At 41.9% G+C, this 14,042-nt stretch overlaps 1 long non-coding RNA gene across 1 annotated transcript; it reads left to right on the top strand.

The window, feature by feature from the left end:
- LOC110678471 lies at positions 1-1,504 on the top strand. Its single transcript, XR_002501645.1, has 2 exons — positions 1-501; positions 558-1,504. It is a non-coding gene; the product is annotated as an uncharacterized LOC110678471 (long non-coding RNA).
- The last annotated feature ends 12,538 nt before the right edge of the window (positions 1,505-14,042 follow it).

Genomic DNA, 14,042 nt, shown 5'->3' with positions numbered 1-14,042 from the left:
TAGAAACATTCTAGATTTGACAAGTTTGGCATTGTACTTTTCACCATACTGTGTTGTACGGTGGGTGTCACGGATTGAAATACAATGCTTTGTAGTCGCGGCTACTATGGGCATAGTCACATTTACTACACGACTCAGTGATTTTTACCAGATTATATTGTATATCCACTTGAATGTTGGATTATCCCGGCTATTTAGAACACGGTGGTTTGCGAATACCCTTTAATGGGTAAAAATTTACCCATTTTCAAATAGCACACATTTCTGTCAAAAAGTGGGTGAATTCAGAAATGAAAAACGGGTAAATAAACACCCATTATGTTTTGGCCATTGCAGATTAAAAATGGGTATTTGAAAACTCATTTATGGGTGAAAAAATAGTTAAAGCAAACGTTGCAATATTCCATAGATAACACAGCTGTAGTTCCGAAGATTGAACATAATTATAAATCTTTAAATTCAACTTCCCTTTTTTTTGTAAATACAGCGACCAAAAAAGAGGTAAGTTATTGACTTATATAGTAATGTTAAATTTATATTGATCTCAAACTACACAGACATTTCAGATTTTCCTGTTATTCCTGCCTCGGTTCCAGCCGGCTGCAGCAAAATTCCAACCATTGACAGAATGGAGGAGCTTATATATAGGCAAATATAATGCGCCACCGTCATAGAGGTCGCTGGAGAAGAACGAGTGAAATGTCACTGAAAATGTTTGTTTACGTCCAAAATTCAATTCTTCAACCCAAAAATTTGTTCATAATTAATCGATTATTGAACTATTTTCCATTGGCACACTCATTTTGTACCATTATTCTTGCCACACGTGTGATTTCACAACAAATTTAACCACTAACAAAGAATCCGGAAGTTTATAACCTATGTTGCCAAACACCAATTTTCCAAGTTTATCCCACTAATTGTACATGAGCACTGACCGGATCTGTACATTTTCAAAGGAAAAAAAGTTTATTCTGTTTCTCAATGATCTTTGATCGTCTACAAAATAACTATTCCGAGAAAAAGTTCGAAACAGTCGTTGAAAATCGAGGGGAATCTCAATGTATTCCATCCAGATGAAACAATGTTGCGAATGTTGTAGAAACACATAATTAGGTTAACTATACATACCTTACGCGCAATAAACTATTGCCAGCAATTGAATTGTTTCATTGAACCTGTATTTTGACCACTAAAAATATTTATTACAAGTTGAATTTTGTTTAGTGAAACATACTTTCATAAACATTCCATCCAACCACCCCTCATTTTCCGAGCCGTGCAGCCGGCAGCCGAGTGTCAACAACAGCTGTTTTGGAAATCTGACTCGACGCCCACTCTGCTGTCCTTGTTGCTCTACTTGAAAGAGTAGGGGTGCTCGTTTGCGCGCGAAAAACTTCTCGCTCGTTGATGCTGCCAAATCTGACAGCGAATGCTTCACCGACCGTTTAGAACGACGACTGTTTCAAACGGTCGCGAACAGTTAGGAACTGAACGGTCAATAGTAAACTTAACAGATTTTTGTAGTCGGTTGAAAATCGTTGGTGCAGTTCTTAATTCTACCATGGATTCGGTAGGTTATACAACAAAATTTGTTTGCGTGTATGCATGCTATAAAACGTTTGACTTTTAGTGCTTTTACTGTGCGCCCGTGAGAGAGAGCGAGACAGCACCAACACACGGCGCACAGTAAAAGTCATAAGAACAAAAGAATTTATGGCACGTACAGAGGCTCATTTTATGCAAACACGGCCCGCATTTAGAGCGGAAAAGAAAAAGAAAGTCGACAGTAAAAGAAGACCGTGGATAAGTCCATAGCGAACTAAATTGCGGTTGGACCTCGTGTCGAACGACAGTCATCATCATGTTCCAAAGAGAAGAAGTAAATTCTGAAGGAGGAAAATTTGTGGATTCGTTTTTCTTTCTATTAGTGAAGATTTCCGAGTGAAGATAAGGAGTTCATTTTAATTTTCAATAAATAAAATGCATTACTTCCAGGATTGGGTAGATGCATGGTGTTAGAGAAAAATCGGATTCCACTAACAGATTTTCCTAGCTTTCAGCTTCGAATAAAATGAAATATGCTAATCCCAGGCTTCCCAAATTATGGATTTGCGGCGCCCCGCTTGTTGCTGACTCACTTGTTTGGAAAAAAAAACATTCAAGGAGCTTGCGACAAGCAGAGGAGCCTCGAATCCATATTTTGGGGAGTGAGAGTTCTTCCATCCAATTTCTTCTTTTAGTATCATGGCATTCATGTTCTATCACACATGACTATCTAAAACCACTACATTTCGAATTCAATAAGCAAATCAGTTGGTTTTCATGATTTAATATTTAGACCACAGACAAACAGACGTCACACTCTCACTGCTGTCCATCGACCAACTTTTTAACGTTCGATTCGAAAATATGGTAGGTGGTCAATCGACCACCCGCAGCGCTCGCGTCGTTTTTGTTCGTGTTTGACGTTTGCACACTACCGCCACCTGTTGGTCCATCGGCCACCTACAGTGTTTTTAGCATTGGGCGTACATGTTTTCGCGACTATGATTTTGATCGCGATTTGTTCTAAGTGTTACGTCTGTTTCTCTGTGTTTAGACATTAATGTTTGTTTCACATGACAATCTAATGTTGATACACATGTTATTATACCGTGAAGTCAATGACGAAACCCATATGGCTACCACACTCAAGTCATGTGGTTTTCCTCATCGCGCAAATCTATAAGTAAAACCAAGGGACTGGCAGCACTATACCAACCAACACAATGTTTCCGTAGCCAGCATTACGAGGCTCAAGCCAAAGGCCCAAGCTGACAGCCAACCTCAAAGCAGTGTTGCATAGTTTTGATGCTGGCTACGGAAGCATCACAATCTGACAGTCCCTTGAGTAAAACACACGACCTTGACGTGTAGATTTTTCTCAGTATAGAAACTTCACTTCGGATTTGCGGAAGTCCAACCGGCCAACTCCAGATTAGGCATTTCACGGCAAAATTCTCTCTCTTTCGCTCTTCAACAAAACTTGAAAACAATGGTGCCAGTACCTGTCTACTTTGACTACTGGCATCGTTGTTTTCATATTTCCCAAAGGAGGGAAAGAGAGCCATTTTCTGATGACGTTACTGTGCAATGGGCAATGAACTAATCTACGATGACGTCACGCTGCAACTTTCAGCGGGAAGAAAACCTTTATTGCGGGCCGCGTTTACAGAAAATGAACGATTTTGCTGCACATTCATTCACAAAATTTCTCGGGATTTCTTCTGGAAATCCAACCGAAATTATTATTTAAATTCTGATATTTTCCTCGTAATCCTTCAGTATTTCTTCCGTGAAACTCTTTGAAACTTCTTTGAAAATCCCTCTGAGATTCTTTCAGAAAAATGTCTTAGATTATTCTGGAATACTCACGGAAAAAACGCCTGAGACTATAATAAAAAAACTATTATTTCAAATTAATTAACTCATTTCGCGTGGTAAAGATCGACAAATTATGGGTGAAATTATGAAAAAAAATCCACGTAGATTTTTTTTCATAATTTCACCCATAATTTGTCCATCTTTACCACGCGTAATGAGTTAATTAATTTAATAACCATGCGGATTGGATTACCGAACAGCTCAATATAAGCGTCAATTTTTACTGGAGTGTCCATTTCCCGGTCATTTTGCTCGTCCCGGGATTCGGGACAAAAATCTATGCTTGTCCCGGGAAATCCCGGGATCCCGGGATTTATCAAATTTTCAATAAAACTAGCATTTCAGTTGAAATGAAATGGAAGTACAAATTTAACAATACATTTTTCCAAGAAAATAAACAGATAATGTTACTTAAAGCAAATGTTAATTAAAGCAAATCACATTTCAGATAAGACTTTCTTATTCTGATGAAGTAACCTAACAAAAATCAAAACTTAGCTGGACTAATTACGGATTTACTATGGATTTTTTCAAACTCTCTATAACACTTATGAACGAAAGTATGCGAAAAACTTGAGTAATAATTTTAAAGAAATTTGCTTCAAATATTTGAAAAGCCATGAAAACTTTAGAACAAAAGAAACGATTAAAGATCATTGAAGGTATTGCAGATCATTTAGATCAAAAGTTAATTACTGAAAATTATTAACGGAAGTATCGTGAATCGTAAGTCAGTCCCATCTGCATTTTGGTCAAAATTGAGTTGATATTAGTTTTTATAATATCTTCCAAAGATCTATCAGCTGTACTAACGAGAAATCACTATTTGTTCAGTAAAACTAGGGAAAACACCAAGTCGAATTGTCCCATAATGAAAAGTAAACGCATGTCAGTTCCACTGTAGATTTTCGCATCGTTTAACACAAAAATGAATTGTTATTTAGGGATTTTTTTTTCTTGGAAAGGTAACGGAGTGAAAAGCAAATTATGAAAATTTCATTGAGATCGAATTATGTTCCAATCTTCTGGAAGTTTTTGAAAATTTGAATGGAAAACAAGATTGAAAACATCTCAGTCAATTTTCTAAATGCCTACTTTTTACAGATGGTACTGACTTGCGATTTGCGGCAGTGCACTTTTAAATATGTTATCTCAGCATAGGCTTATAAAACGGCTAATGTTTAAAAGCATTAAAACTTTTCAACTAGACAAAAAAATGTGTTTGTTACTGGATGCATTGATCTTTTGATGAAAATAATAACTCGTTTATTCTATTTTTCATTATGCTTTTCTACTTTATCAAATTAGGTTGATAGTGAGGAAAAATGTAATTGTTTTTCATTGAAATTTAGTGGATTTCATCAAATTCTACGTATATTTCGGGAAACCCGGGATTCCCGGGATGTCAGAAATAAAATCCCGGGAAACGGGAAATCCCGAAATTTGTCGAATCCCGGGAATTTTTGTCCCGGGATGTCCCGGGATGGACACTCTAATTTTTACTATTATTTCACTTCGCTTTCTTCCGTGCAAATTCTTGGGATTCTTTCGGTAATTCCTCTGCGATTCTTTTGTAAATCCCAATGGTATTCTCCCAGAAATCCCTGTAGAATACTTCCGAAAATCCTGTCGGATTTTTTTTAAATCGGGGATTTTTGTTATACCGTAATCCGGGGGCAAATTGATCACTTTTTCACAACTCTTTGACATGGTTTCCTTTGAAATTAAAAAAATGTCAAAATTATTTCAGTAAAATCAGTACTTCATTGATCTCTATCAGTTTATGTAATCGATTTTTTATGAAATAAAATTTAACATTTCATAAAATTGGTTTTACTATCAAAAATTGAAAATGACACATTGGGGCGAAATTGATCACTATAAAATAAAGCATATTTTAGAATGTAAAATTTCCCTATCTACTAAATTTGGGTCTCATGAATTTGAAAATGATGTCAAAATTCTTACAACTCGTGTATATCATCATTTTATTGCAAAATTAAACTTTGTAAATCTGCACAATACGCCTGAATGTATGCAATTTTCCTTGAAATAAGCACGTTATTCAACAATAAACGGTTTTATGGGCAAAAAACTATTCCTGTAATGTTTTTTTTTTTTTTTTTAGAGGCACTCCGTGCTCGTGGCCACTACTGTGCCGGAATCAGTTGATCTGTAGCTTCTTCTTTATCGATGCAGATCTATTTTCAACTTATCTATATTTACATCTTACTTTCACTCTCTCCTACTCTTTTACTCTCTCACCGAGCAGGTAGGAGAGAATCTCAATGTAATTTCTGGAAAAATACCAGAACGATTTACGGTTGAATCTCACGAAAACTTCCGGTAGAATTCTTGAATGCTTATCATTTTAACAGAATTCCAGTCGTATTTCCGGATGAATCTTGGCAGATTTTACGGAAGAATCCCAGCAGAATTTCTTGAAAAAATCCAGTAAAATTTCTAGAAGAATCATCGAAAGATGTTTTGAAGCCCTCCAGCAGGATAACAGAAAGAAATCTGGGGGTATTTCAGGAGAATTTCCGAAAGAATCCTTGAGAGATACCGTAAAATGGGGTGTTAAGGACTCATGGGGTTTTAAGGGATTGAACTTCTCAATTAAGTTCGACAAATCACAGAAACCTAAAAATCCGATATATAAGTCATCTGAAATGCTCGATTTATTCAGAGGATTGTGAACTGCATTATGTAATGGGAGCTGTCTAGTAATATGAAGTATTGTGGTTTGTAGAAATTGAAAACTTTTCTAAACATTTTTGTTCGAATTTTATGGGCTAAATACATTTATCTACAAAACCATGAAATATATTTCAGAAAAATTCGTGAGTAAGGTAGAAGATAAGGAAATTTAATTGAGATCATAGTACAGACAAAAACTTCTTAAAATTATATCTGGGTTCCGATTTTTAGGAAATTTTATGAAAAAAGTCTCGTTTTGAAAATAAGTGGGGTGTTAAGGAATTATCTATTCTAACTTTTCAAAGTTACTAAACTCATTAAATTTATGCCGTAATATATTTCAATATAGTTTTGAGTTGTTCCGTGAAGTTGACCTGCAATGTAAAGTTAAGGGATCTATTTCGTAAGTCTCTAAATATCACCAAAAATGACTTATCTCAAAATTTGGTAAAATTGGTAGGAAAATGTAGATAAAAACTGATTAATGTGAATATGGGTTTTCATGATAATATTTTCAAAAGTTGTTCCATCACATTGGTGAAAAGATTGCAAATATGAATGATTGTCTTGATAATAAATCTTCGAGCTGTTTAGTGGGATACCTATAAGTAGATGAAAAACCGAATTTAGTACTATACCATTCAATTCCACTATAGTTTTTATCTTTTGACAGATACGCGTATTTCGACCTCAGCTGTAAGCCGTCTTCAGTGTCGAGTCTAGTACACGACACTGAAGACGGCCTTACAGTTGAGGTCGAAATACATACGCGTATCTGTCAAAAGATACAAACTATATTGGAATTAAATGGTATAGTACTTATTTCGGTTTTCACCTACTTATGATTATCTTATTCTAGATGGTTTTGGAGCTATTAATTCCTTCAAGCACAACCTAGGTCCTAGATAAACAATTATAATATAAGGTTATTTCCGAGCTCTTTTCGGAAAATATGTAGTGTGATATAGCGTGTGCGATTTCCGCTCTAGATTGGAAACTTTTCGTTAGGATTTTTCCCGATGATGCAACTAGGTGTTACATATAAATCCATTATTTGGTGTGGTGCTTTATTTAAAAGGCAAATTGGACACTTACTTTATTCAAACTCAAAGCTTGTTGAAATCATCCTTCTTTTGACAAGTCATGACAAGGTTGTTCTGCACTGTTCTAGGATACGAATACTGCATATAAGTATAAAAATGCATATAAGTATAACATTTTCAAGACAATTGTGCGATGCACTTCCCAAGTAACCATAAGCACTAATAATAAGCCCTTAATCAGCATCATAGATGCGTACATGCATTATAATAGCACCACAAATGCTTACACACCTTATAACAGAACTTACGCTGCATAGAAACCCTATTACAGCATCATTAATGCTTCTAAGCCTGATGCATACAGTCATTAAATAAGCACTATATTGGCTTTATATTCCCATACAGGGCATGTTTAAATGCCATCCAGTGTTTTGACAGATATACCACGTGCTTTGTGTTTGCATATAGTGGTAAGAGGTGTGGGCAAACCGACGACCAGCAGGTTAACGCAGCGGAAAATACCCGACAAAAGTCTTCTCTACGGGAGACACGCAACGAAGGAAGAAAAGAAAAAACTTAACACACGGAGCTCGGTCTAAATACAACTTTATTCGTTCGCGGTACATTTGTAACTGTTTCTCTCTTGTTCGTCGACTCTGTCGACTCATCATCGGTATCGCAGTGGTGGCGTTAATAAATATCGCCCCCACCAACACTCCTCCTCGATATTGATGTTACGCACCACCTTCGGCTCGACCATCCTCGTCAGTCAAACCTAAAGCAGTCGCAAACTTTCTCTGCTTCACGCCTCCAACCGGCTTGGTCAGAACATCGGCAATCATCGTCTCCGTGGGGCAGTACTTCAGGGTAACCACTCCGTTCTGCACTATGTCCTTGGTATAGTGCATTCTCGTATCTATGTGCTTGGATAGTCTTGATTGGCGCTCGACCTCCACGAAACTAATACAACTGGTATTGTCCTCGTAGACGACAGTCGGCTCACGTTGTTCCGCATCCAATTCGGCCAGTAGTCTCCGAAGCCATACCACCTCCTTGCAAGCTTCGGACAACGCGATGTATTCAGCTTCCATGCTGGATAGGGAAACGTTCGCCTGCTTCCTGCTGGCCCAGCACACTGTAGCTTGTCCGACCTGATACACGTATCCTGTATTCGATTTTCTATCTGAACTATCACTAGCCCAGTCCGCATCGCAATATCCGATTAGCTTGATCGGCTCAGATCTGTTCGTAGACAACTTCAGCTTGTAGTGGCTTGTACTCAACAGATACCTTACCACGCGCTTAAGCTCGTTCCAGTCAGCTTCCAGAGGATTGCTCACACATCTTCCCAAAATCGCAACGCTCGCTGCGATGTCCGGCCGAGTATTAATCGAAACGTAGAGCAGCGCTCCAACTAGGCTGTGGTACCGCTTGTTATCCCGCAAACTCTTGCTGTTTTTCCGGCTTTGGTAGTAACCAACATCTAGAGGCAGCTTCGATCCCTTGGCTTCGCTTAATCCGTATCGGCTCGCAATCTTACTCACGTAGACTTCTTGATCCAGGTTGTAGAACCCATCTGCGTCCTTGGTTACGCGTATCCCCAAGAAGAACGATATCTCTCCAAGTGACGAAAGTTTCATCCGCTTCGCCAGTTCCCTTTGGGTTCGCTTTATCTCCTCAGCATCGGTACTCGCAAGCAACATATCATCCACATATATCAACAAATAGATTCGCTCGCCATTTCGCAATACCTTAACATACAAGCACGGGTCAGTATGTGACTGCTTGAACCCCAACTCCTTCAGTATTCCGTTGATGGTTTCGTTCCACACTTTAGCCGCCTGCTTTAAACCGTATAGGCTCTTCTCAAGCTTGCAGACTAGCTTTTCCTTGCCTGGCTGTACGAATCCTTTCGGTTGCTCCATATACAGGTCTTCCTGCAACCGCCCGTTGAGATACGCCGACTTCACGTCGATATGGTGTACGCTCATCCGTTTGTGCCCCGCCACGGTAAGCAGAACCCGTAGAGTGTTCTGGGTTGCCACCGGAGCGAAAACCGTATCGAAGTCTACACCAGGGCGTTGTGAGAACCCCTGCGCAACAAGACGAGCTTTAAAACGGGTCATTTGCATCCAATGGGCTCTCTTCCGGTAGGCAATTCCACAAGTTTCCAGGTCCCGTTCTGTATGAGCGAGTCGTACTCTTCTTCCATTGCGACCTTCCACAACGCATGGTCGGAACTCTTAATCGCTTCCACGTAGCTAGTAGATTCCTGCTCGACAGCCATTGCAACGTCCACCACATAATCTCGAAGATGCTCCGGACGCACACCTCTTGTGCTCCGAACAGGTCTCCGACTTTGGTCTTGCACGGCTCGGCCAACAGAAACTTCATCCTCGCTCTCCAAATCGTGATATTCCTCGTCCGACTCTTGATGCTCCTCCTGAACCTGCTGTTGTGCGGCCTGCTCCTCCTGAACCTTAGCTTTGGTCATTCCCCAGTCGAGTACCACACACTCTTCACCATCCTGGGCGTTCCGACGATCCACTGTCGAAGAACCATTCTGCAGCTCCACGAATCGAGCGTCTCGGCTAATGGTAATCCTGTTGGTCTCCGGGTCGAGGAATCTGTAAGCCTTGTGGTCTTCGCAGTAGCCCACAAACAACAACTTCTGAGCCTTCGCGTCCAACTTGCCACGTTTGACATCCGGGATATGCACGTATGCTGCACTCCCGAACACCCGAAAATGCTTCAGCGATGGCTTCCTTCCGAACCATCTCTCGAACGGCGTCTTGTCCACTGATCGCGACGGCATCCGGTTCTGGATGTAGCCTGCCGTCATGACTGCCTCTCCCCAATACTGCTTATCGAGGCCTGCATCCAGCAACATGCAGGTTGCCATTTCCTGGAGGCTGCGGTTCTTCCGCTCTGCAACCCCGTTCTGTTGTGGGGAGTAGGCAGCCGTGTACTGAGCTTGGATTCCCTCCGAGGCATAGAAATCCTTGAGCTCTTCATTCACGTATTCGCCTCCGCCGTCGGATCTAATGACGCAAGGTGCTCTCCTAAAATGCGTTTTTACGTATGCCACAAACCTTTTGATGCACCCGGCCGCCTCAGACTTTTGTCTCAAAAGACAGACCACAGTATAGCGGCTGTAGTCATCTATAAGGGTCATCAAATAACGACAACCTCCGGGCGTGACACACTTCATGGGGCCGCACACGTCTGTGTGCACCAGGTCCAGAATACGACCTGCTCTGTTACTTGACATTTTAGGAAAAGGAGTACGAGAAAGTTTACCTTGCAGGCAGTGTTCGCAGACTTGCCTAATTCCACAATCCGTCACCTGAAAGCCATCGCTGAGATCTTCTGCTTCGATGCGCTGCAGCACCGCCGGGTCGCGGTGTCCAAACCGCCGGTGCCATGTGTGCTGGCAGCTATCCGAATGCCGAGCCTCCTTGCTCAGCTTGGCATCGTGCGCCACACTCAGCTCGTACAGGTTTCCACTAAGCACTGCCGCTGCCACTTCTTTCCCATCCGTATTCACTATCGTGCACTTCGACCCGCCGAATTCCACCTTCAGTCCTTTTTGCGTTAATTTTCGCACTGACAACAAGCCACTGTCTAGCTTCGGAATGTACAAAACCTCCGTGAAGGTAATGTCTCTCGCGCAGCTGTCACTGTCAACACACTTCACAATTCCTTTTCCGATACCGGCCGATCTCGTCACCGACCCGTCAGCCAACACAACGTCAATCTTCACTTTTTCGTTCAGTTCGCGGAAAAATGCTCGCTCGTTCGTCATGTGGCTCGAGCAGCCACTATCGACGTACCACGAACCACTGCTCCGATTGCTTCCGATCGTAAAACAGATCGGGATTTCCGTTTCGACAGCCTGCTTGGCTTTACGCGCACTTTTCTTTTTATCACTTCGAGAATCTTCTTCTTTCTTCTCTTGCTGCGACTGGCAGTCACGACGAAAATGGCCGGGCTTGCCACAACCGTAGCACACTTTTTTCTTCTGCAGCTTCACCACTTTCTCACCTGATTCCCCGCCAGAGCGTTCCACTCGGCGCAAATATTCGTCAACAAGCTTTTGCTTGACGAATTCGATGGTCTGATCCGCGTCCGGACGGCTTTCCATCGCCGTCACCAATCCGCCATATGATTCCGGAAGGCTGCGATAAATCATCGCCACCTTTAGCGGAGTCTCCAGCTTCTGACCAGCGCATTCGAGCCGATCAAACAGCTCCTCCAAATCGAAGAGGTGTCGCTCCACATTTCCACCTTCCGGCATATTCAGGCTGCAGATCCTCCGAAGCAGCGACACACGGGATGTCATTGTCGCTTTGCTGTGGAACTTTTTTAGTTCGGCCCACGCATCCCTGGCCGATTCAGCGTTTTTAACCAAATTTTGAGCTGATTATCCTCACAGAGCAACACAATTGACGCCAACGCCTTTTGATCCGCTATCGCCCAAGCGGGGGTGACCGGTTCCGGCTTCGCGTCGTTCACCGCGAACCACAACCACAAATTTTCTTCTCGTGTTGCGTCGGTTCGACTCCCAACCAATCGAGCAACACACACACAGGCAACTGTTCGTACCGCCGCCGACGCTACCGACGCCAACGTCACCGACTCAACTAGCGGTCCGCTTCCCCACACCGAAAGCAAGCCAAATTGTTTCCTCGCACAAATCGCACTATTTTCCAATTTTCCGTGGGAAAATCTCACTGGCACTTTTCTTCGGCCTCTCCTGGGCTCATAACCTGTGGGCAAACCGACGACCAGCAGGTTAACGCAGCGGAAAATACCCGACAAAAGTCTTCTCTACGGGAGACACGCAACGAGGGAAGAAAAGAAAAAACTTAACACACGGAGCTCGGTCTAAATACAACTTTATTCGTTCGCGGTACATTTGTAACTGTTTCTCTCTTGTTCGTCGACTCTGTCGACTCATCATTGGTATCGCAGTGGTGGCGTTAATAAATATCGCCCCCACCAACAAGAGGGAGTCAAACATAAATCTTCTCACTACTACAATTGCAGGTTTTATGACGGGGAAAAGTGATGGTTTAAATTGGTCACTTTTCTTTCCAATACTATTCATCTTATGTGGCCGTAGGAGCAAAGAAGCAGGACAACAACTCAACAGTACGGGTGTCGCAGGTTCGAGACGCAAAATGAGGAATTTCATCATCATAAAACGAGGATCAAAATGTGGCAATTACAAGTCCTCAAAAGGATGATAACTACCAAAATGAATATGTCTGATACGGAGAAGTACTATCTGTATCATTTTATTACATTTTTTGCACACTATAAGAGGTTTCCGTTTTCATTCATTCATTTATTTACCTCGTGTACCAGTTTCTTGGCCGCATACGCGAAAGCTCTCTGGCTGCGTATTGTAATTTTCATGAAAGATTAGACTTTCATGACGAAATTGAGATGCTGCCAATAATGTACTGATAGTACATTTTCAAAAGCCATTTACCTTTCATCCTTGATTTTGGTCACTGCCAGCTGGTTTTGGCAAGAGAATACGATCAGCTGGAGCGTGAGAACAATGAAGATGATTGTAAACATCGGAGGACCAGCTGGTTTTGTTGCATAAACAAGACCAGCTGTTTAGTCGAGAACAAAGAGAAAATGGTAAACACTGAGCCGGCCGGAGTTAACTGTCATGAACATCAAGATAATTGCATGGGCGGCGGTGATCGAAAAGGGGCAGCGAAATCGAAGGCGAAATCTGAGAAAGACGAAATTCAGATCACTAAAGTCTAATGGTGATAAGCTCCATCGAGGTTAATACGCCAATCGAGTATTATCCTCGATTTTGCTAAGCATCAAACGGTATTATCTTAGATTTTAATCCCGGTATTAACTTTAGTGCGCCGATTTTGCCGTTCTAAAGTTAATACGAGATTTTCCAAATAATGGCTGCGTGCATCAATTTACCTACACGCATACCAATGCATTCGCATAGAAACATAGAAAACGCCAAAAGAGAAGAATCAAAACACTCGTGTTTTGGTTGTTCTGCCGGAGTAGGAACAGCTCCAGTAGGGAGCATTTTACAACATTTTTTTTCGTGTGGACACCGTTAACATCGGTGAGGACGAAATTACTAGGAAGGAAGGAATTGCTACGAAATTCCGAACAACAAAATCGCATCGCCCGAACGACGGTCGATTCAACCTGCTACCTCCTCCCAACACAATGTTTCATATCCAGAGAGGAGATCCGCAATCGTCTGGATCTCGTGATCTTTTCCCTCGAAGAGTTCCTGGTCGCGGTCTTCGGCTTGCGCTTTCAGAATCTCGTCCAAGTAGGCACGACGATGTCCCGGATGTTTTCGGCATTGAACGACTGCTTGTGCTCGTCGATCATCTCGCGATAGAAGTCGAACATTTCCTGTCGGTTCTTGACGTTACCGGGCAGGTACTGGATCTGCGGGATGTAGTCGATGGTGTGTAATCCGGCGAACTTGGGATCCTCCAGCGAGAACCGCACCGACATGATAATGTTGCAGATCACGTTGCTCACCGAGACGGAGAGGTATTTGTTCAGGTCGATCGGCTGGCTGCCGACCTCGTTCAGCGATGCAGAAGATCCGACTGGATAGATAGATTGTGGTACACTTTTTTCCGACCGGAGTACCATCGATGAAGGATTACTACAAAGTAGCCGAAATGTGGACCTTCCGCAGTGGATTATTGTGATTTGATCATCAAAGACCAACCGTAGCGCAGCTGGAACATTGAGGATAAACTGCACTTGTAGACGTTCGTACAGTTGATCCACGAAATCAACCTCTTGGATGGGTAGTCAGTGATGCCCAGAAATATTTCCTTACATTCGAGCACCTTA

Source organism: Aedes aegypti, chromosome 1 (genome assembly GCF_002204515.2).
Source record: "Aedes aegypti strain LVP_AGWG chromosome 1, AaegL5.0 Primary Assembly, whole genome shotgun sequence".
NCBI classification, from domain to species: Eukaryota; Metazoa; Arthropoda; class Insecta; order Diptera; family Culicidae; genus Aedes; species Aedes aegypti.
Note: the sequence above shows the minus strand (reverse complement) of the source record. Positions and strands in the feature narration are given on the sequence as shown.